Below are 22,974 nucleotides of genomic sequence, written 5' to 3' on the forward strand. Positions count from 1 at the left end.
CTACTACTGAAGTTAGGCTAACCGGCCGATAATTTTCCACTTCACTCTTAGAACCGCCCTTATGTATTGGAGACTCATTGACACTTTTCCAAAACAACGGAACCACTCACAAATCCAGTGATGCTCGCATAATTAGCCTCAATGGTTCAATGTACTCACTTGCCGCCTCCCTTAAGATTATAGGGTATATTCCATCAACCCCAGGAGCCTTACTAGCCTGTAGGCTGGAAAGTTTTTCTATTAAATAAACATGTGAAATTTCAACATCATTAATTACATTTTTTAAAACTCCACTTCCATAATTTCTCATTGACATAAAAGGTTTTTTCTTCTGAAAATATCGATGCAGAGTAACTGTTGAGTTCATCTGCAATTTCAGCTGGGGGTATCTAATGCTATCCCACGTCCATTACATAAGGGTCCAATTTGGTTTGTTCTTCTCTTCTTTGCATTTATATGTATGTGAAGAATTCCTAACCCCCCCCCCCTCTTTGCGCTCTTTGCCAGCGATTTCTCATAATCTGCCTTTGCCAGTCTAACCTTTTGTGTGGCACTATTACAGATCATTTTGTAGAGCTTAGGCTTCAGTACTTTTTATTGCTCTGTACCTTTTCCATGCCGTCTTTTTCTGTTCAAATAATTTGACGACTTCATTATTCATCCAACTTGGAATTCTCCTCGTGGAGTATTTTATTTAAGGGTATATAAGCATTCAAGGCTTCTGTGATTAATGTTTTAAAGGTATACCAAAATTCATTCGTATTTGCTCTGTGTGAGATATCTCAGTTAATGGAGGCTATGTATCATCCTAAGCAGTCATAATTTCCTTTTCTGAAATTATAACCCATTCTTTTCCTTGTAATTTAAGATCGGTGCACTCCTTACAACGGGACAAAGAAAAGAATCTCCAAGTGAGCTAGGATTATCTGCTAGGTCGACCTAGGAATATATGCCACAGGTTTTGCAAAGGATACAATCATGACTCATCCGGAAATCACCATCGTCAATTTCCGTATGAGTCATGGTACCCTCTGACGAAGTATTCAAGGCGGATCTTTTAATAACCATTATGAAATTTACTAATTATTAATAAAACAAACATTCAAAAAAATATATTTATAATATAAACAAATAAAGAAAACATTTACGGGGAAAACACTTAATTGAAATAAACTTTACAATATACTAAAAACCTTTGAAATCCTGTTCTGCTTCAATAATACTACTTTAAACCGCTCTTACCTATGTTTCTTTAATGTTGCTATGAAGAGCTCTAATAGGGACGTCTGCTCGTCATGAATACCAATAGTAGAATGATCTTGTTGCGTAGCGTACCCTGATTATTGTGTTTAACCACCCTGCCAATTTTATTATCTGCAAACTTAGTCATTAAGCCTTCAATATCATTTGATAAATACAAAAACAACAGCGGGCACAATGTTATTAGTGGGGGACTCCACTAATAACATTAGACCACGAACTATTCTCTGTCGTCTCCCACTTATACTTAGAGCAGTAACTTGTCCTTAATGTCACACTGATTTCAATTTGTAGAGCAATCTTCCATGTGCGGCAGTATGAAAACTTTTCCTGAATACAAGTATATCATATCAAAATTATATTTTGCATCCGTTTGCTTTGTTACTGCATCACAGTATTGAAACCAAATTGATCAGACAAGATCATACTTTAAGAAATCCATGGCTACAATTTAACTGCATTCTTTTCTAGATGGTCTTGAATTAATTCTGTAACGAGTGACTCCATGATTTTCTCTGAAAGGGAAGTTAAGCTAACTGGTCTGTAATTCTCATGAAACCCTTTGTTACTTATCATACATTACACATCTCAAGTCCACAGCGACCTCTCCTCAGTGTGAATCCAAAGATGCTATCATAATTATGGCTAAGGGTTCGTACCTCCCTTCCTGCATCCTTTAATATAATTGGATAGATAATCTGGTCCCCATGCTTTGTCGTTTGGGTTCTTCCCAACTTGGACGACATTTGCGTGTTGTATAATAGTATCCACTGGTACCAAATTCGACCGAATCTTCTGGAGGAGAACATTTTCCAGTATTAGCAATTTGTTGAGTGAACCATCCAACCTCACAGAGTCCGACTGTACAATCCGATTCTTATACACTTGAGATTTTTATACTTTAAAACCTTTCTGACAAACTGATATTAATCGTAGCAGGTACAAAAATAACCACGCGCTTGACCTTGTATCATTCTTAATTGTACTTCAATCTTGAATCCTGTTTAATCATTTGCATGTACTGACATTTAAATTTTTTGACAGTTTTTCTCATAAAATATTAGAATTCAAGTCATTTTCAGAGTAAATAATAAGATAGCTGTAGTCCAGCTTTGTGTTATACAATCAAATTAGAACTGCAACAGCTTTGGCTGTGTTGATCGATCGATTGGAGCTTTATAAAAAGAACAATGTCCAATTAGAAAGCCGAAATCCTGACGCAGACAGAGTCTGCACAGTGCTTTGCCAAATTTGCAATTAGAAGAGGGGCAGCGGGGGAGAGAAGGAGAACATTCTTTAAACATCCATATTGTAAGAGCCCTCTACAAGTAAGTTCGAAGGACCTTTCCCTATAAATAAAGATTTTAAAATCATTGGCAAATAGGGAAGAGCACGAATTTCTATTGTCCAATTGTTTTTATAAATACGTTTTAAACACTTTAAGAATTGTCCAAGGCTGTTGAAGAGGAAAACCATTGTTTACCAGCGTAATTAATGATGCCGTGCTGGGGTCATGATAACATTGCATTGCAGAAGCAACGTTGTGAACACCACTGCGTAGCTAAAGATCGCATTAGTCACTAGTCAATAATTTATAAAGGACAAAAGCCAACTGCCGTTTTCCAAAGAGTGTATCCATCAAGTTAAAGTTTGCTTTAATCAAATCTGCATGCACGATGAATTACTGCATTCACCGACAGACTAGTGGCAGCGTCACTGGCTGGATCCACTTATCATTCGTCGCGTTCACTTGATTTGTTTTTGTCCAGAAGCACTTACTTGTAATTACCGTTCATATTTCAATCCACTCTTTAAACTACGAGTGGAAACATTGGAAGCAAATAATATTTCAGTTTTTCTCTTAACACGAATGGTTAAACGCTTGCAGGCAGAAAGAAATGACCCATCCAAACTCCGTTTCACTTCAGTTGCAGTTCTAATGTGATTATTTCCAAAGGGAATCCTTAATTAATTAGGCGGCGCTGTTGTTTGTAAGTAATCCAAGATTGCCTAATCCCTTTAACGGATATTCCCTAATGGATATTTTGAAGTGAATCTCTTCGGGGTGGGGAAGAATTCGAACAGATGAGTTAGCACCCTTGCAGGTAGCACAGTGGGTACTTTGATACTGTGGAAGATGTAACTGGTCTGAGGGAGATTCATGTGGTTTTTACCCGTGAAATTCGGTTTTTCATCCAAAAAACAAACAAACCGATGGTAGGTTGCACACAATTAACAGACACACGATGCTGACGCCACAGAACCTTAATTTTTTTGACAAAACAAATGAAAGAAGTATAAAGATGATCAGATACAGCAACGAAAGATAAACAGAAAACATTTAGGAAATACTTTTTTGTAGCCAGGAAGAAGAAGCACGGTCTTGGGATGGAGGATAACACGGATGGAAACACCCGGTCATCATTGGATGGCGGAAAGAATGCTCACGCTTTCGAAAGACGCAGGAAGAGTGAACTTCCAAGCGGCAGAGGTCGCATATAAACATCCCATCCCTCCGAGCATCTTGTAAGCCAAGGATGTGTTTACTGTCTGGACACACGCCGAACATCCATTGCCTACAGGCAGCGACGACGCTCGGATTTCGCATAATACCGACCAGATTTAAAATTCGGTCACAGCCACACGCCCACGGGAACAGGGCACTGGAAACGCTCGTGCCACGCACGGACGAGGTATCAAAGGAGGATCCCGCGATCATTTCTCGTCCAGCTACGTAATCTTCGGGTGGCGAACTCCAGAAAACATCATTCCTCCCGCGTGGTATAGCTCGCGCACAGTTGCTGGGACAACGCGGACTTTAGCAATCGATAAAAGGAGGATTGTGATTGGAGAAATGCTTCAGACGCAGCCTTTCACGGTGGCAGAAACTGCGTGTGCCACGCGCTAGTCGGTTCGGACTGGTGTCGCCAAGCGATCTCTCTCTTTCTTTCTCTTTCCCTCTCTCACCCTCTCTCTTTCTCTCTCTTACTCTGTCTCTCCTGCGGACGGCTGAGCGGATGTCCATGGGACTCCTTGTGTGTAGAATGGACTGGTGGATTGACTCGGACACCAACGAGTACCTGAGGGTCAGCTGAGGTCGTTCGTTTTCCCTTCAGCGATGTCTTAGATACGGGGTCGTGACTATCACTGCCGTATCATCTCCCCCCCGGCCTCCTCAGCATCCCTCGAAGACGCCTGTTTACAGTTCGCTACCTGTTATACCACCGAAACATGGGTGGAGAGATGTGAACCTCTTCCTTCCCGAAGAAGACGCCCACGGACGACATTTCCTGGTGCTACTAAATATAACCCTTTGGCTTCCGTAACTCACCGGTTCAGGTAAGCTGCATCCGTGTCTCTTTCAGTCTCTCTCTCTTACTAATGGCAGCGACAGACATGTAGCCTAACTGTTGTGTGTGTGTGTGAAGGTCATAAAGGTCATCTTTTTGTCGCCCTTTGCTGGCCAGATTGCCGCACACTCGGGGCCTTCGCCGCTGAAATGGCGGTTTCGTTTTCCAATGGATAACCGCATTACAGTGCCGTAATTAGCCAGTCGGGCCGCTGGAAATATTCGCACCTCCTGATTGGGATCGGGCTGTTCATCGCGCGCTTCTGATAAATCTCGGGTGTTGCGTTTTGTCTGTCCCGAGTTTCCTGAACTGACGAAGGAGAGGGCAGCCTTTGGGCGTCGTATCCTTGACCTATATTGTTCCCGATTGCGTCTCCGCATGTCTTGAAATGCTTCGATTTTCTTGCTGACTGAACTTCAAGTCTGATTAAGAGTAAATCTGTCAAATGCTGATGTTGTTCATTGATTCTATCTTTCTGTTCTTTATGTCATTTTTGACGTTTCTAATTTCCGATCATTTTCTTTTTGGGCGGCATCCCGCCATCTTTCATCCGTCTTCGTCCGTTTCCTTGTTATTCTTTAATGTCTCGTGACAGTGTTCAGTTGAAAGTTTTATTCTCCATTCTCTTTGAGTTAATTCTTCATCTACGAAGTGAAAGGCTTGTAGAACGCTTCACAAAATGCGTGCAATTAGACAGCTCGTGATAAATGAGGATTACAAAACAAAACGCGATTAGGAAATTATGGCACACAAACAAATATTAATTGTTCTTTATGCGAGCAGTCTGCATCACGATATAACTCTTTTCCATAAATTGCTACTCCTTTGATTCTGCTTTCCTAATTCTAATTTTAATTCTGATTTTCAAATTCTAAGTTTGGTGGAGTGGAAGTTGAAAGAAACCCCAACTACTATAGTTTTTGTCGACGGCTTTTTACTATTCTGTTGTGGGGGTGATGAAAATCGCAAGTATCCTGTATCAAGAACCACTAAAACCAAAGTTTCCGGGAGAGAGAAAAAAAACCATGCCACCCTCTTCTGAGACCGATTAACTCGGCCGCGTTTTGAAAAAGACCCATAAAAATTCTTAGCGTCATTGATCGGACTCGAACCCAAGCCTTTTCCGTCCCGTTTGGGTAGGACAATGATTATACCAACTATGCCACCCACGAGGGCCAGACAATGAATGTGAAATATACTTTATTTATAATGCGACGCTGAAATCTGTGCAGAATTAAGGCCAACGGAGATTAGAATTAGGAGGAGCTCCCTCCAATGCGAACATATAAAGACGTTTGTTATATCTTCTGTATTTTCGATTTCATTATGGGGGCCCCCCCACGAAATATGAACCCCTCTCGTAACATTCTTTGCTCCGGTATTGGCTTTAACCTAGTTAAAAATCAGATCGGCCACTCCAGGAACAGATGAACTGCTATAATTGGCCAAGCCTCACGTGGACTGTAATCATAAGCCACAGTCCAGTGCTTATGATTATAGGACAGATATGACACCACTGCTCACTATTTTCAAAGTAACACATTCATGGATCCCTTGTCGCTACGATGGCCATTTTGACTAGAACAAGATGATTGTCAAGCAAGATAGTTAATTGGTAAGGGCTTCCTAAAGTTCCTGATGACTCGAGGAATTTTATGGGTCTTTTTTACAAGGTGGCTGAGTTAGTCGGTCTGAAGAAGATAAGAACCCAATAAGAACAATAACCCAATCTCCCAGAAGAACACTGGTTGTCGCATTAAAGTTCTGTTGATTATTCAAAAATTTAGTAATTTCTACAGATTTGTATAGTGGCACATAGAACGAAGAAGAATAAGCCCTTTGCCATACTCAGTTTAGCCAAACTGATAGAAACCAAGTCACGCACAGTGTGTTCCTAGAACTACTTCCTTCTGACTGAAAACTAGCATGCAGAAAACAACTTCTGCTGAATAAAGTGAATACGTGGAAATTGTTGTTGTTTATTATATCTTTCATTATTACCATCTGACTTTCATACGTATGTTTATTAATTGTATCTTAGTGCTCTAACTGAACTAATGCATTTATTTGCATGGTACTCACGAACCGTTTTATATTCTAGCCATTTCTGTGTATTGTTTAGCCTTTTTACCCTTTGGCCCAATGATTCTGATTGTATTACAATTTCTCTACTGGGTTTGCAAACTTATCAACTATTCCAAGGCATACGAACTAAAAATTCGTACGGTAAACAAAGCAACTTTTCGAATACTTGCTTTCGTACATTGCCCATGTGGAAAATTCTTTGAAAGTTGAACTATCGGCAGCATTTGCCGTCTATTATTTAATATATTATTTCGTATGTCAACATTACATTCGTCATAACTAAAAGTTTGAAAATTTTGCCAAGGCGATTACTATATACTGATTGCCACTTTAATTAGGTACTTTATTAGCTTACCTCAGAACGAGTAGGTCCCCTTTAGCGCTCAGATCAGCAAGAATCACAGGGAGGGTGATCCCTGGTGTTCTAATTGCTTCCCACAGTTGTTGAAAAATTGGGTGGCTGCGAATCTCTTCCGAAGAGCTCCCACCTCATCCAACCGCGGCTCAATCAAATTGAGATCTGTTGACTGGGAAGACCGCTGCAATAAGATGAATTCACTCTTATGTTTCTGGAACCAATTCTGTGCAATTCTGGCCTTCTAAAATGGTGCATTATCCTGTTGGCAGAAGCCATTCGCAGATGGAAAGACCGCAGCCATGCCTCTTGTCGGAAACAATTTCCAGGTAGCCTTTTGGACCCAGGAATGCAAAGAAGAAAATCTCACTTATACGTGCTTTCTGCCTTCGTAATTAATTGCTGTTTTTATAGTTTAGGACACATGCGGAATTATAGAGAAAATCCGACTTGTTATTTTACAGTTGTCATTCAAATTTGAGCCTTACTCAAAAACCCAAAATAGGTTATCAGGTGAGACCAGTCCTCACCTGATATTATCCAATAAAAGAACGCTGGTCACGTTGAACAATTCCTTTAATGACCTACTGTTTCTTTAATGCATATAAGACCATAGCAACAGCGTTGGATTTTGTTCCTTACATGTTTGAATATCCCCGAAACATAAATAATTTGGGTTTTATTATTTGTCAAGTTCTCCCTACTTTTCTTTCTTAATCTTCTACACCGGCGTCCGGAACTAGTTTAGAGTACTGGTTGCTTAGATAGATGAACAGGGTGGTAGGCCATCCCCCTAACTATCTCCAGATCTATCCTACAAGCAAATCTAGGCACCACTCCCTGGAGACATATCATCATGACAAAAAATGTCCTCACGCTTGCACGGCTTATAACGAGGCGAATTGATGCTCCATCAGTATCCGCATTAATCTCTGGCCCGAAGAGGGCAAGAGGGAAGCACCCCGACTCCTGTCTCCCTCTACGTCTTACGCTATCAAGCATTGATTCCCTGAGGAACATGTTTCCAGCCAATTGTCTTCGGATCTTCAATAAATTTAGGATCCACCCTGATAGGTTCTGTGAAGACAAGCCCTACAGGAAGGAAATCCTCAAGAACTGTTACCAGATTATGAACTTATAATACTCACCTGCTCCTGGACAGACCTTTTTTTTTTTTTTTTTTTTTTAACTTGCCTCTTTGTATATGACAAAGACTTTCTGTCTTCATGTAATCATGTATATTACTGTATATTTTGTACATTATTGTTTATTTAATCCTGTAAAAGTCTCGGGTCGAGCACGAATGTACCCTTGTTTATTGTACATTGTGTTCCTCGCACCTTAGTCTGTATTCACACCCTTCTGGCACAGAGCCGTCCCGGGGTGACCCAAGGTTTCTTGGGAAATAAACTGATTTTAATAATAATAATAATAATTAATAACTTCAGGGGATGGAAAAGTTCTCTTTGCCACTGTGTATTTGCTTCTCTTCTAGTTCATTTTAATGCGTTTTCACAAGTAAATACTTCATCCCATGTGGAAAATTGTCTTGTTAAACTAGTTCCCAATATGATCCATCTCCAACCATTATTAACCACTTTAGCTGAATGCCAACGCCTCCAATATGCCATGGGACGAGACCCCACTTATAGTTTCTCTCGCATCAGCGTTCTCATACTTTCCGTTTCACAAATTGGCTGCGACTGATTTGCCGGCCATCATTCTCTCAGTATTTGAAACAAAAGCTCGGGACTGTTTCATTGATTTCAGGCAGTGTTTGACTGAAAAAATTTCAGCACTGCTAAAGCTTAAGAAAACACCATTGCCAGATCAGAAGAGAATTTGCACTTCGTTGCAATGTTCCTAACGCTGAATTCTACAGGATCACGCAAATTGGAGTTTTGTCCTGTTCTCAACTTCAATCAACCCCTTGTTGGCACTGAACAGGACTTGAATATGTAATGTTGATGAGCTTAAGGTCCTTCTATCTATGGTGTGCGGTGAAAATTTTGATGACTTAATTTGTGATTCGTCGAAAATAATCGAGAGATCATCGATATGAACATTGAACATTAAGGGACCAAGCCCAGAGCCAGAGCCTAGTGATTCTCCCCACAATAACAAAAACTTTTCAGATTTAGTATTTTTATCAAATAACGTGTCCTCTATACCATAGTTTCATATCCTGGAAATCATGGGATCAAGACTCTTAAATGCATAGAATTAATGAATCAAAAGTCAACATAACTTAATAGAAATTTAGGTTAATAATTTTGATGTAAAAATTAGCTATATATTTTTTTTTCATAAATAAGAATATAATATGTTTTCTTTAACCAAAATGGATATGTACTTGTTGCAAGAAAAATTATTTTAAAAAAATAAGTAAATACGAAGATAAAGCAAAGAATAGTGTTCTTTAAAAAAAAGTTGGTTAATTTTCTCAATGGCTCCAGGTTGGTCCTTTATCCTTCACTAAAAATGTTATACTCCATAGTGTCGAGAGATTCTGTACGAATTTCTGTACGATATTTCCTTGCTTGGTTGTCCGTTTTATTTTTCCAGAATTTAGGTCCAGAATACCTAAAAGCTTAGACTCAAAATGATTGCGCAAAGACTCATCTACTGTCACAGTCGTATTCAAACATTCAGAGCTCTCTTGCCAGAATAACAAGTTTCAAGCGATAACACTATGTAAAAACATTTTATTTTAAAATAAATTGTTTTTTATATGTATTTTGTGTGCTGAATCCAACGGTTAGATGGATTTTCTTTGTTGTTAATATTATGGCAGCATTTGAAGACTACATTTCTTTTCGACATTTATATGTATTACATAAGTGCTTACAAATCCTCCGATACACTGTAATATATTCTTATTTTAAAGTGGTCCAATAATAATCATAATCTTTTTCCTTCCAGCTGAGAATAATATCCATTGCTGACGTGTCTGAACATGCACGTGGTTCTTGTATTAAAATGAGACTAAACTTTTAATGATGACAATAAAATCGATTGTGGAACGGATTTGGATACTATCGGTTTCGGAAATTTGCTTTTTAGAATGCTGTGAGAACAACTGCAGCCATATAATAATGCATGATCCAGTTACATTCGTGAATCGATGTCTGCAGTATCAGATACTTGCGCAGTCTTTAGACGCAAACATTAAAAATTCGCTATTGCTAAAATGAATAGACAGAGCATCCTGGATTTGAACTTTCCAGTTTCCAATTTTACCCACTTCGCATGTCCTGAATGAGGACCCCTGTTGTGGATCTAAATCATGGCCATGGGAGTTTTTTAAACAGTCTGACAGAGTTTGGTAAAATTCGTGTTCCGCGACTTATGGATTCAAGGAGAAATATTGAACATCCACGTATTTAGTCGCGATGAAGATAGATTTATATTAGTAACTGTAGTGGCAAATGAGAAAGCAAACGTATAAAGCATCACCCAAAAAAAAAGTTCCCACATCACCTGTCCATCCCATCCAATAGTTTGTAAAAGTTCTTCATGGAATTTATTCCAACTATCAATTTGTTCCAACAATAAACCATCCTCTGGCTGAAGGCAAACTTCCCCCCATCTATCCTGTGACAATCCTTCCGCAATTTGAATGTATGCCCCTCATGTGTGTAGTCTCAGCAAGAGGAAGAATACCATCAGATATTTATTATAAATGGAACGGTAAAGAATACAGCAAAAAAATAGATAGCTTTGGGTTGGATTCTTGTATTCTGTTTTGCAATATTTTCAAAGCATCCCTTTACCTTTCGTCAAATAGATGCGACTGTGGGCTTGAGCTAAACAAGGCACAAAACTTCCTTATTATTTGGAAAAGCAGTGATAACACAAGTCACGCGATGGTTTTCCAAAGAAGATGAATCTGGAGGAATCTCAACAGTGATAAAAAAAGTATGTAGAATGGCGAAAAATAAAAACATTCGCACAAATACCTAAGCGATGCTGTTAACGTCATGGTCTTCAGGGTCATCTTGCAAATTCCTCAATGATGAATCTTAGTGAACCGATATAGGTATGCAAATTCGTGATTATTACAGCTCCGATGAAGTGTTCAACTCCCTGTTGGACCAACCTGGTTATTGTTTATGTGTAGAGACGGATCTCAGGCAAGCTACTCTCCTCATTAAAACGATCGAGGCCTTAGAAAGATAATTGTTAAGAAAAAAGAGAAAATACGATTATAAATTTACATTTAAATCCTTAAGACGCTCAGTCACTCTTATCGATTTCTTAGAATTACTCGTTTGGCGAGCGCCAGTGGAATTAAGGAGTTTGGCAGCGGCAACAGTTTAAGCTGTTTCCACCTGATACGGAGACGTGTGTGTGTGTGTGTGTGTCATAAATGGCGCGTGTGTCTGGATTTGCTTTAGAAATTAGATGCTCCTCAAATGCGAGCAATGGGTAGATAATGAGTCGTTGTTTTTTTTTTTATTGGATCGGTAAAGGAGAGCTGTAACAGCGAGAAAACACTTTAACTCGTGTTCTAAGAACCACACACAAAAGTAAGAAAATATCCGAAAGAAATCGTTTTCGTAGTTGAAAATGTTTCTTCAAAACGAGTTAAAATAGTAAAATGATGATCCATTTATTCAGCGAGACCATTTAGAAGCGACGTACGCTTTCCCAAGAACAGAAATTGTGTGCTACAAAAAGTAATTTATTACAAAGACAGCGAATAATTAATCCTACAGATTTAACGTATCAGAACTGGAAAAGGTAAGCAATTGCGCATGATCGGAAATTACTCTCAATGAATTGTTGGTTTTTGAAAAACGTACAAATGATGTCATTGCGCCCTAACATATGCGCAGTAATAACAATGGCACTTGAAGTACTCTGTTCATCTTATAATATAATAAATATAGAATAGAAAATATAGAAAAAAAACAGAGAAAAAACTGTTGTGAAAAGCTTTTAAGTTTTGTTAGAACACAGAACTGATTATTCGAACAATAATGAAACTAATTACTTATTTATGATGAAATAAAATTGCATAATTTATCCTAAATCTGTGTTACATTTAGATGAAGTAAATTCGGCAATTACAGAATTATTGAACCAAGAGAAAGGACAGCATCATGCAGTACATGATCATTATTTTCATATTCAGTTAGATGCTGACTAAGCATGCGTAATTGAGTATATTGTAGGGTCTGATTAGAACTAGCCAGTGAATACTGTAATTTGATTTTTTTTGTTTTGTTTTTCGAAATCTTTCCGAAATTTTTTGAAATGATTACCAAACCCTGATCAATGTCAGCTACCTACAATTACAAGCATTAATTCTAGAGTATCTACCATTGAGTTAGGGTTAGATGCATATGTGGGTTAAGGATTTTTCTGGAAGAATGTTGCTTTATTGTTGGGGATAAACTTTGCTTTATGATAGTCCAATTTGAGAATATAGCATTGGACAGTAGCCCTCGTTGGTGACACAGTGTTCACGACTGTTGTTTTTCACAACGTGCGGAAAAGTCTTAGGCTGAAATCTCGACATGACTTCCAGCTTCCCGTTTTTGTGGAATTTCAACTCAAAGCTTTTATAGAGTTTTGTTGCACTAGGGTCGCCGAGTAATTTGGCCAACCTGGAGAAGATTGTAATATTCTGGGTTGCCTAAAATACTGTACACATGTGTTCCTTGAGAGCAGTTATTTTTATACAAGAATTAACAACTTCCGTTCTGTAGGGTTTGCTAGAAATTTAATCCTGTATTGGTTTATCAGTTTAAGAGAGGGAAGTCGATGGAGTTATCTGACCCATTTCTTTTTATGCTAAGACCATATGACGGGATTTATCATAACTGGTCAATTGGGTGGTTTGCAAGGGGAAGATAAAATGCTAAAATACTGTCTCTTATTAAATAGCAATATTTCAGTAGCATTACCAAAAGAGAAGTAAATACAAGAAAAATGTTAGGCTGAATGTTTCTTTTGCCTCCTTTTCAAAAAGGTAAGTTCCTTATAGGTCAGAGGCAATGGATTTCTTTGGTCCGAAATAATTGACTGAAAGATGACTGCCGCCCGTTATTTATTCCTTAAGAGAAGTCAATTGTGGTTGGTTTAAGAATGATGAGAATATTTCTTTGTTCAGAGAAGTTAGACTCGTTGTTGGAGATTGAGAAAATCTGCAGAGCAAGTTAGTCGAGAAAACAGTTTTAAGATAAATGCCTGCTATAAATGTCCATTAGATAGTCCCAAATGTTTTTGACACAGGCTTTGTTTTTCTCTAACGTAAATCCTGAAGCAAAACATAAACCACTGTTTATGTCAATGAGTTCAATACTCCTGTTTGGCTCTAAACAATGGTATATCGCATGCGTGCTGGAAGATATGGACGTCAGTGCAATCAAACGCGGATTTGACATCAGGTAGACACCTGCTAAGTCAGTTATCTTTATGTGCCTCCAGAATTGTCTTAATGGCCCTATCAAGTTTTTATATGGTGGACCTCCCTTTCAGTGTATATAATGAGGGGGATCACATTGCAGAATTTCCTCCTGTGTGACTGGCCTGTCCTTCACCCAATCCCTAATGCATTGATGAATTTTCTTTTATTCAGAGTTGCTGTAATTTATACAATTTTATATATATATATATATGTGTGTGTGTGTACACACAATGTTATGTAATATTAATATAAATATATATGTTTTATTATTACTTCGTCTTAGTAATTTACCAGATGTGTCAGGTAGGATCTCTTCACGAGACCATGCCGATATGAATTTAGAATACCATTCTTGTCGAGATGGTCCTGTATTGCACCTTTAACTATAAATTATGAAATCTTACAACAGATTGTAAGATTTCATAATTTTACCAACCACACAAGTAAATCTCACTGGTCTATAATTGGCCATCACTTCTTTGGTCCCTCTGTTATGGACCATGGAGAAATTCGCACCTCTTCAGTCAAAGAAGATAATCCCTAAATATAATGATGGGCTCATTAATATTACTAATGGTTACGAGCACGCGCTTGATGCCTTTTCCAGTCTAAATGGATGTACAGTATATCATCCGCTCCCGAGGCTTTGCATTCTCTTAGTTTTATCAGCTTTTTATATATGGGCGTCTCTGATATCGTTATGTCATTTATTTTATACAGTTCGACTCAGCTTCACTGTTCCCCCTTCGCACTGATGTGGTTTTAATAGTGAGGTGCAAAATACCTGTTAAATTCAGGGGCTATTTCGGCTGGATTGTCAGTCATACTACCACTTTGATCTTGCAAAAGGTCTGCTTACTTTCTGATTCTTGAAATCCTATGTGAGTAGAAGAAGAATAAATCCTTTAGTAGTAGCTCATCTTTCTCAACTGGAATGAATGTGTTTGTGGCTCTTCAGATAAATCCTTTAAACATTTCCCAATTTTCCATAATTGATTAGTATTTTCTTTTCTCTTTCTTTCTTCCTTTTTACTATTAAACATATTATTCAAGTATATACAGAGAGAGACTCATATTAAGACGATCTCATCGATTTTCTTAATCTAGAGAACGATCTCATCCGCCCATGTGCATAAATTTTTCATTCCCTGGTCGGTTCTCCTGTTTTACTGGACAATAAACCTGAGTTTCAGGAGAAAAAAGACCTTGATATTCACCCCTGAGACAGACTAACCTAGGCCATTTTCACCCCGCGTGGCGAGGATGGTGATTATAACCACTGTACTATCCGCGCGAGGACGAGACATAAAGAGAATGATCGAAATATTTATACGATTTCAATATCCAGCAACAGAAAAAATTAAAATTGGCATTCTCGTGCAGAATAAACAAAACAAAAACAAAAAAAGGTACAAGAGGACTCCAAGATTTGTTTCAGTTCAACCAACCGGAATGCTTTCTAAATCCGGGATTGTTAAATCTAACTGAGATGCGTGGTCGCCTGAAGGAGCAGAAGAAATTGAATTGTATTTAACGCTTCCTCTGATTGAAGATTCGCGGATCTTCAGCCAGTGAGGTCCGTAGGACGATTTCTTGTGTACGCATTTACCGTATCTCCCTCATAATGAGTCAGCCCTTGAGCGAATGCAAATGGAAAATGTGAAAAAGCAAGCCATTTGTTTACTGTTCGTGATTAACAACTTACCTTAAGGGTAGGGGTAAATGTTCTGAATAAATATTAAGTAGTTTTCCTTAAGCAGTAGTAGCCACGTATACATTTCTTAAAGCACATTCCACGACCCATGCTCTCGACAGTAAAGGGAACTCTTCTTTAAATTAAAGTACGCATTTTGGATTTCTTTGTACATATTAAATGTCTCCTGTAGTCCTAATTACTGACTTATTTGCCTCGAGGACATTAAAATAACGATTACAACTGCCATGCTGCTGTGTCAGGAGTCGTTAAACAACTTGTCTGTTATTGCACACCCGTAAGAAACGATTCATTCTACAACCATTTAAATTGACATAAGAGAAGCAGTTGTTCACTTTCTTATCATTATAAGTGGGCGTAAATTGAGCGGTCAATGGATTTAGCGTTCTATCATTGAACACAAATACAACTGCTTTTACTCCAGTTCGTGAAGGAATTTTAACAACTTTGCATTCTTGTTAAGCTGCTCTAAACATGTAACGTTTATCCTAATAACGGCAGTAAAACAAGATTTAGAGCAATTTATCCTCATCAACCCACAACTCTGAGTTTTCTTCCATTTAGAAAAAATCCAGTGTTGACTTTCTCATTACAGTTCATTCGTCAAGTCACTGTTCTACTGCTACAGGATATGATGGATTATTCTTGTATTGGAGAAGCGTCGTAAATTGAATAAATTTACTAGATTTCGATATGACTATTTCTTGTAACCATTAATCCACGAAAGCTCATCCACACTTCACTGTAAGTACTTTGTTTTTCTACCACTACTAAGCACAAAAGATGCCCAGTATTTTCTGCCTTACTGATAGTTTAAAATGTGCATCAAGATGTTTGTCCCAACAAACTACTATGCATCTGAATGAATTTCATGTTCTGGCTCATGTCGAAAGTTTGCTGCAGCTAGCATTGTAATTTCAATGAATTAAACAAATCCCCAAAAAGCAAATAAAAATCTAGCTCTTGCAATAACAATCACACCGCCTCCTCGATCTATTCCTTTAAGATTTTTAAACCCTCTTTCCTCATTTAATGCAAGGCAAAACCATCGTCATCCTCCAAACATTCAGATGTTTGCAGGCAAACTGATATGCAAACCTTTGACCCAGAATGCATTGAAAAAAACGTTAAACTTGAATCATCCATGCAAAATGATTCCAACTGCTATCTCACCATCTGCTACTCAAGTCGCAAATCTTGGCATTAGCATTAGTACTGGCATATGATGCAAGAAAGAAAACTTATGCAGAATTAGGCAAAGGGGAAAAAGTTCCAATTTTGTCTATTTTTTCTTCAATTTATTTAAGCTACCAACTTCCACAACAGATGGAAGTATGTTCCAGCAATCCACAATTCGCTGGCTAAAAGCATCCTTCTGCACATCTATTCTGCAACCATCCTCCCTCAGTTTGAATTTATGTCACCTCATGGTCGTAGTATGAGCAATAGGAAGAATTCCATCAACATTGAATTATCTCAACCAATTTAATGCCTTAAACACCTCAATCACATCACCTGGCAAGGGGAGCCTAGCCTGCAGACGCCGCAATTTGCAGAACTGAAGCTCTTCTTGGTAAAAGTACTCCATTGTTTCTCCCACCAATCTCGTTGCTTTTCTCTGTACTCGTTCCAGCAGCATTACAGCCTTCCTAAAATGAGCCCTCCCTCCAGACCGTATGCAGTACTCAAAATGTGGCCTTACAAAATAGTATTAACATCTTATCCCTGTGAGCAAAATTCCACTGCATATTTGACTGCAGCACGATTACCCCACGACCTTTACATTTTCCACAACCTTAAGCGTAGTTCAACGCAATTGGTAAATTACTCAGCGGTTCTGCTACCCATATGAAGTACTTCGCATTTCTCAATGTTGAACTTGATTGAACTCAGACCATCTGCCTAACTTTTAGAGATCCTGTTGCATTAACCATCCCGCTAACCTTTATAGATGATACAAACTTGAACATTAAATGTTATACCTTTCAATATCATTGATAAATATAGAAAACAAACACAAAACCTTGTGTACTTCACATTAACATTAGTCCACGAAGAGTAGTGTCCATTGATTACCACTCTCTGTCTTCTGCCACTCAACCATCCCTTTATCCATAGCAGCTCCCTTTTCCTTAATGGCACACTGTTCCAATATGTACAGCATCCTTCTATGTGCAACAGTATCAAAAGCTTTCCTAAAATTTAAGTACAGGATATGATAACAAAAATATTTTTTGCATCCAGTTCCTTTCTAACTACATCGCAGTATCCAATCGACTGGTCGGACAAGTTTTCCCCTTAAAAAACTGATGCTGTCTGAAATATAATTGTGCGTCCTCTAGATGATCCTACATTACTTCTTTTACCGTGACTCCGTTATTTTTCCTGAACGGAAGTTAAACCAACAGGTCTGAACTCTTGATCCCCTTTGTGAATTGGGGTTACATTTGCACATCTCCATTTCTGCGGGAACCTCCCCTAAATCCAAGAATGCTCTCATAAATAAGGCTAAAGGTTTGCTTTCTTCTTTCGCTGCCTCCTTCAATATAACTGGATAGATCCCATCCACTCCAGGTGACTTTCTTATATTTAACTTCAACAATTTCTCTTCCACTTTGCTCTCACTTATTACAAAATCATTTAGCTCCCTGTTAGAGTTTGATAAACTTATGGCCTCCACCTCCCTAAAGAACTCCTCATGTGTGACTGTAGATAGATGCAAAATATTCATTCAGTTTGTCAGCACATTCAAACCATCTTTATCAAGTGGAGTAATTTGATTCATCCCCTTTCTTCCAGTGTTTACATACGTAAAGAAATCTTTGCTCTTTTTCTCTACATCCTTTGCTAAAGAATTTTTCATAATCTTCATTGGCTTGTCTAACCTCCTTTGGGATTTGATTACAGACTAGCTTATATCCGCATAGGCTCCTCCTCTCTCCTGATAAGGATTTATATGCATCTCTGCCATGAGTTTCACCATTTCCTCTTACATTCATTTAGTCCTAAATCTTGAACAGTATTTCTTAGTTGGTATGAAAAGCCTAGTAACTTCTATGATTACTTCCCTGAATGCTTCCTTTAGAGTTGCGTAATGGTAACATCATCAGTTGGTCCCAAATTAAACACTGAGACCACTCTAGTCACCTTTAAGAAAGCAAAAACCCTTCCCTTTACCCTTGATGGGAGTTACATCTTTAAATATATCTCACATCAATACACTGTGATTACTGCCACCTAGTGGTTCTTTTATCTGTAGATTCTTAATGCATGAAGAATCACTACTAATAACTAGATGAAGAGTATTACTCTCTCTCTCTCTGGTTACGTCTCTAACATTCTGCTGGTGACAGCAATCATCTAATAAATCCACAATCCACAAAAGAAATATTGCTGTCTTAATTTAACTTCCCTTTTAGAAAGTTCTGCAAAAACAGCAATGTAATTAAGGCGCATGTTCTTAGACTACATATTTGAGTAGAATACCTCAAACACAATATGCCCAGAAAAGGTGCCTCAAATACTGTGCCACTACCTCATCCTTCACACTCAGCCCTACACACTCTTAGCCCTAGTGTCTTTCGAATGTTTACTAAATCATAAAACTTCACTCCTCTCCGATGTAAGAGATCCATCTCCTCTCCAATGTAAGATAAAATCCATCCTGTCCGGGCACATGCGACGTCTTCCTTCGCGAGTATCACAGTGGTTATAATTACCGTCCTCCCCACACTGGGTGAAAGGGACCTGGGTTTGAATCCCATCAATGACACGAGGAACATTTATGGGCTTTTTTCACTCCCTAGCTGAGTTACAGTTTCTGGCGAGGATAACGAAATTTTAGGAGAAAAACCATGTTAAGTGATAAAACATTGCATTATGATTGTTTCAAGACTCAATTCACAACGTTCGAAGGATTCTTCTTCGAGTACTTCCTCCAAGCTGATATTAATAGATTCTTAGTTTTGTGGATGGTTGTTGTATAGGTGTAAACGAGGAAAAAGCAAGTTTTACATTTCCGTTGTTTTAATTGGTTCCCAAATAATATAAACATACTATTTGGGAACCAAGAACCATTCTATTGTCATTAATTCACAATGATCTAGAAGTTCTAATTCAAAAGATTACCTTTTTCTGGCAAATGTCTCTTCTGAATAATAAAGTACAGATCCAAATTTACTATAACCGTGAAAAGATAAAATTAGAAGATTATTATTTTTCGGTTTTTATTACCACACTTATAATAATGTATTCAAATTAAATTATTCATTCTAACTTTATCAGAAATTGCAACGCATCGAATCGATTTTAAGAACCTGCTACGAATCTTTGAAATGGTTTCCGCCTTCTCAGAATCTGACTTAGATCGCATCATCCATTTAAGCCAGAGATGCTCGTATTGGTGATCTTTGGTTTTATAAATTCTCTTGAAACCATCCTTGGAAATTTTGCCATACTTGCAGTTGCAGATAAGAGAAAAAAGTGGTTGATCGCAAATCCTCAGTTGGCAACAAAAAGCATTGGTAATTTGCCAAAAATCATAGCTTGCTCTTGATCGTGAATATACAGAAGTTTCAGTCCGAAATTTTAAAAATTCTCCAATGTACAGAATGTCCATATACGAAGACCTTTAAAGGACGAAATAATTTTAACTCCACTTTATAATTTATTCGCTGAAATTTGTTTTTAACACCTTCCCAACAGGTGTTATAAAACTATTCTCTAATTATTCTATAGTTATTATGTGAACCTTCAAAGTTCAAAGAAACAAAACAGTGTAGATGTTATGCTACACCGACCTTTCATAGTCTGAGATGTCTCTGCACTAATCTGAACTCAATCCAACTGTATTTTCCTTAAGCTGTCCACATCCGGATGATAAAAGGACTTGTCTACTATACAAAGCCATCTGATTACTCTCATTGTAACTGTTGAAACGATGCATGTAAAGGCATCGTTTAGAGGACTTAGAGGCAAACAGAAAATAATACTCAAACACGTTGCCCCACATTCCTCAATTCGAAATTGAAAAATGGAGAACTCCCAGCAGTGGGAGTAGATCTGTTTCATGTTCGACCCGCCTAAGCAGGAAATCGATTCAGAGTTTCTTAAAAATACTCTGCAATCCTTGCTTTTTGGCGTTAGTTTTATGTTAACAGTCATGTGCTTAGAGCGGTTTAATTAATTCATAGAAGGAAAATCCTTGTACAACATGAAGCATTGAAACAACATACAGTATGACCAGCAATGGGGCGGTCAATTGATACATCGTAATTCTCGTAAACATGCGCAGTTGCCACACTGCTCTTCAAGCATACAAATGAACACCCCAACTATTTGAAATATAGATAGAGGACCCGATATCTTCACAGTATGTAGGATGGGAATAGGCGGTATTGTCAGTGAACAACCATAGAGAGCAACCTGATCATTAACTTATTAATTGGATATACCTGCGCGTGTTCTTTACGAATCCCTGTCTTCTTCACTCACCTCCTTATCTTCCACAAGAGGCCAACACTAATTATGCCTGATTCTATTCTTAGACACCGAACAAAGCCTCATTTCATTACCTAAGCTACAGTTCCGTGCATCTTCTATGACATTTGCTTCTACAGATGACAATTCACCTGCGTCATATCCACCTCTGTAGTCATCACTGTCGCTTTCCGTCTCTCTACTTATCGGACTAATTTCCTTGCACTGTCAAATGTCTGCAATCTCCCCCTCCCCATCGGATATTTGAGTGCAGCTGAAATTACAGACATTGCATTGTTAATCTGGAACTGGTTTGTATGAAGTTTAATTGCTGTCTTATTATCAGAGACATCTGTTTTTCCAATTCCTAAATAATTTCGCTTTTTTATTATCTTTCAGGATAAATCCATGGAAAATTGAAGCGATTGAGAGGTTTTTTGTTTTAGATGTAGAGTTAGTGAAAACAGCCAAAAATTCATTGAATTCCAATTGGAAAAAAAGGGAGAATTGGCCATCTTGGTCTGCGTTAGAAAATCAAGCTGAATTTTGCAAAGCTTGCGATAAACTGTGTTAGAACTATTGTTTAAAAGAAAACTATTGTTTTTTTCCCATTAGAGATCGATGGTTAATGTGGAAACTAATGAAGTCTCCATAGAAAGCTTTTGAACGGTTTCATCAACGGACAAGATAAATTGTTTCTTTGGCAGCAACTGTTAATTATGATTAGCAGTATTCAAAGCTTTTAACCGCATTAGACATCATTTAAAAACCTTTTAACGATGGTGAATTTGTTAAGACGTTAATCCCTTGTGTTCAACCCAAGAGTTTAGAAAAGGGAAGTACCTTGTGTGGAATGTATAATAAAAAGTCCACCCTCAGTTTAACACTTCAATAAAAAAAAGTAATGGCAAAATGGGTCAAGTGTGTGAATCCTTTCGTTTCTTGCATCAAAAGATCATTCTTAACTTTCTATAAAAAGCATCTGAATGTAAAAAGACAATAAAGAAAGTGTTACTGGATTTCACGAACAGGAATATTTTCTTTCATAATTTTCAGAGTTGTTTTTTTACAGAGAAAGGTTGTGTGAGTCGAACAGCCAAAGAATATCCAAGGGACATTTTAAACAAACAAGTACTTTTGAAAGTGAGTTCTGTACTAAAAATTTGTTTCGATTGCCTGAGTGAAATAAGCGAAAAGAAGCGCATAGTGCTCCTAGCATATCAATTGAAATCTTGTTGAGCAAGTTTGAGAGATGCTATTTAAGAATCGCCTTGAAATTACACGAAGAACGATGGAAACCGAAAGCTTCGTCCATTTCCAATACTCTTTGTTTCCAAACACCACCAGAACAAAACTGATCCGAAATAACATACAATTGATGAATTGGATACAGGATTACGACCAAGAGGCTGTCTCATTTCATACTGGAAGAAAACAGATGACAACAACTGATAAACAACGTCAATAAATTGCCTTCGGATACCATGATCACCGTTGTGCATTTCGCTGTTCTTTACTTCAATCTATTACAATCAATTGATTTGTACTCCCTGCACACGAACAGGAAAAGAATATATTTTGACAACGTCTACTGCAAGGCGGATTTGCCAAATTTGTTTTGGCTAGGGGCCGTTTTACTCAATAAATGAATGAAAAAAACATGAATGTAAAAGGATCAACGGTATATAAAGCCCAGATCCCAAATGATGACAGTATTTTGGCTATCATGGCCCTTTTTTGCAGAGAATATACAGAACAAACACGTTTTACAACTGCAGACTTCAAGAAATCAAAGGAAATAATTAAAATGTGGTGTAATTTAAATGAGTTCTTTAAATGATTTTTTTTTACATTATACTTTTTCTCTAGTTCTCTCTATAATGGTTGTCATCATATTACAAATAGATGTTTTCGCAAAAAAAGTGTGCAATTCACTGTCTGTGGTGCGGAACATTGAAGTCGCGGACAGGTGCCCGAAACAGATGAAAATTTGCATAACCTTAAACCTAAATATCGCCTCTACTTATTACCTTTCCGAAATGATAACCAGTATTGCAAATCTGCTCTCATCCTCCACTGTGTTCTTTCTTATGTAATGCTATATATCTCCAAATGCGAAAGGTATGTCCTCTTGAGTAGCACAATGGGTATAATCACCGTCCTCTCTACATCGGCTAGAAAAGACTTGGGTTCGAATCTTTTCAATGACGCGAAGAATTTTTACGGGTCTTTTTACGAGGACAGTATGATTTTTTCTCCCAGGAGCTCTGGTCTCTCAGCAAACAGCAAATCGACCACAGGACACACGTAATTTACA

The 22,974-nt window shown here is 38.0% G+C and overlaps 1 protein-coding gene across 2 annotated transcripts in view; it reads left to right on the forward strand.

Moving 5' to 3' along the window:
- The window catches only part of LOC150083074 (uncharacterized), a 190,509-nt gene that overhangs the window by 106,289 nt on the left and 61,246 nt on the right, over positions 1–22,974 (forward strand). The window contains exon 1 of one of the 2 annotated variants that reach the window (XM_090377015.1): positions 4,165–4,599. The exons of the other annotated variant lie outside the window; for it this stretch is intronic. The gene's annotated coding sequence lies outside the window, so the exon portion shown is untranslated. Of the gene's footprint in view, positions 1–4,164; positions 4,600–22,974 lie in introns of those variants that run through there. 2 annotated transcript variants of the gene reach the window in all.

This window comes from Mastigoproctus giganteus, chromosome 7 (genome assembly GCF_048544385.1).
Source record: "Mastigoproctus giganteus isolate SK-2022 chromosome 7, ASM4854438v1, whole genome shotgun sequence".
Taxonomy (NCBI): Eukaryota; Metazoa; Arthropoda; class Arachnida; order Uropygi; family Thelyphonidae; genus Mastigoproctus; species Mastigoproctus giganteus.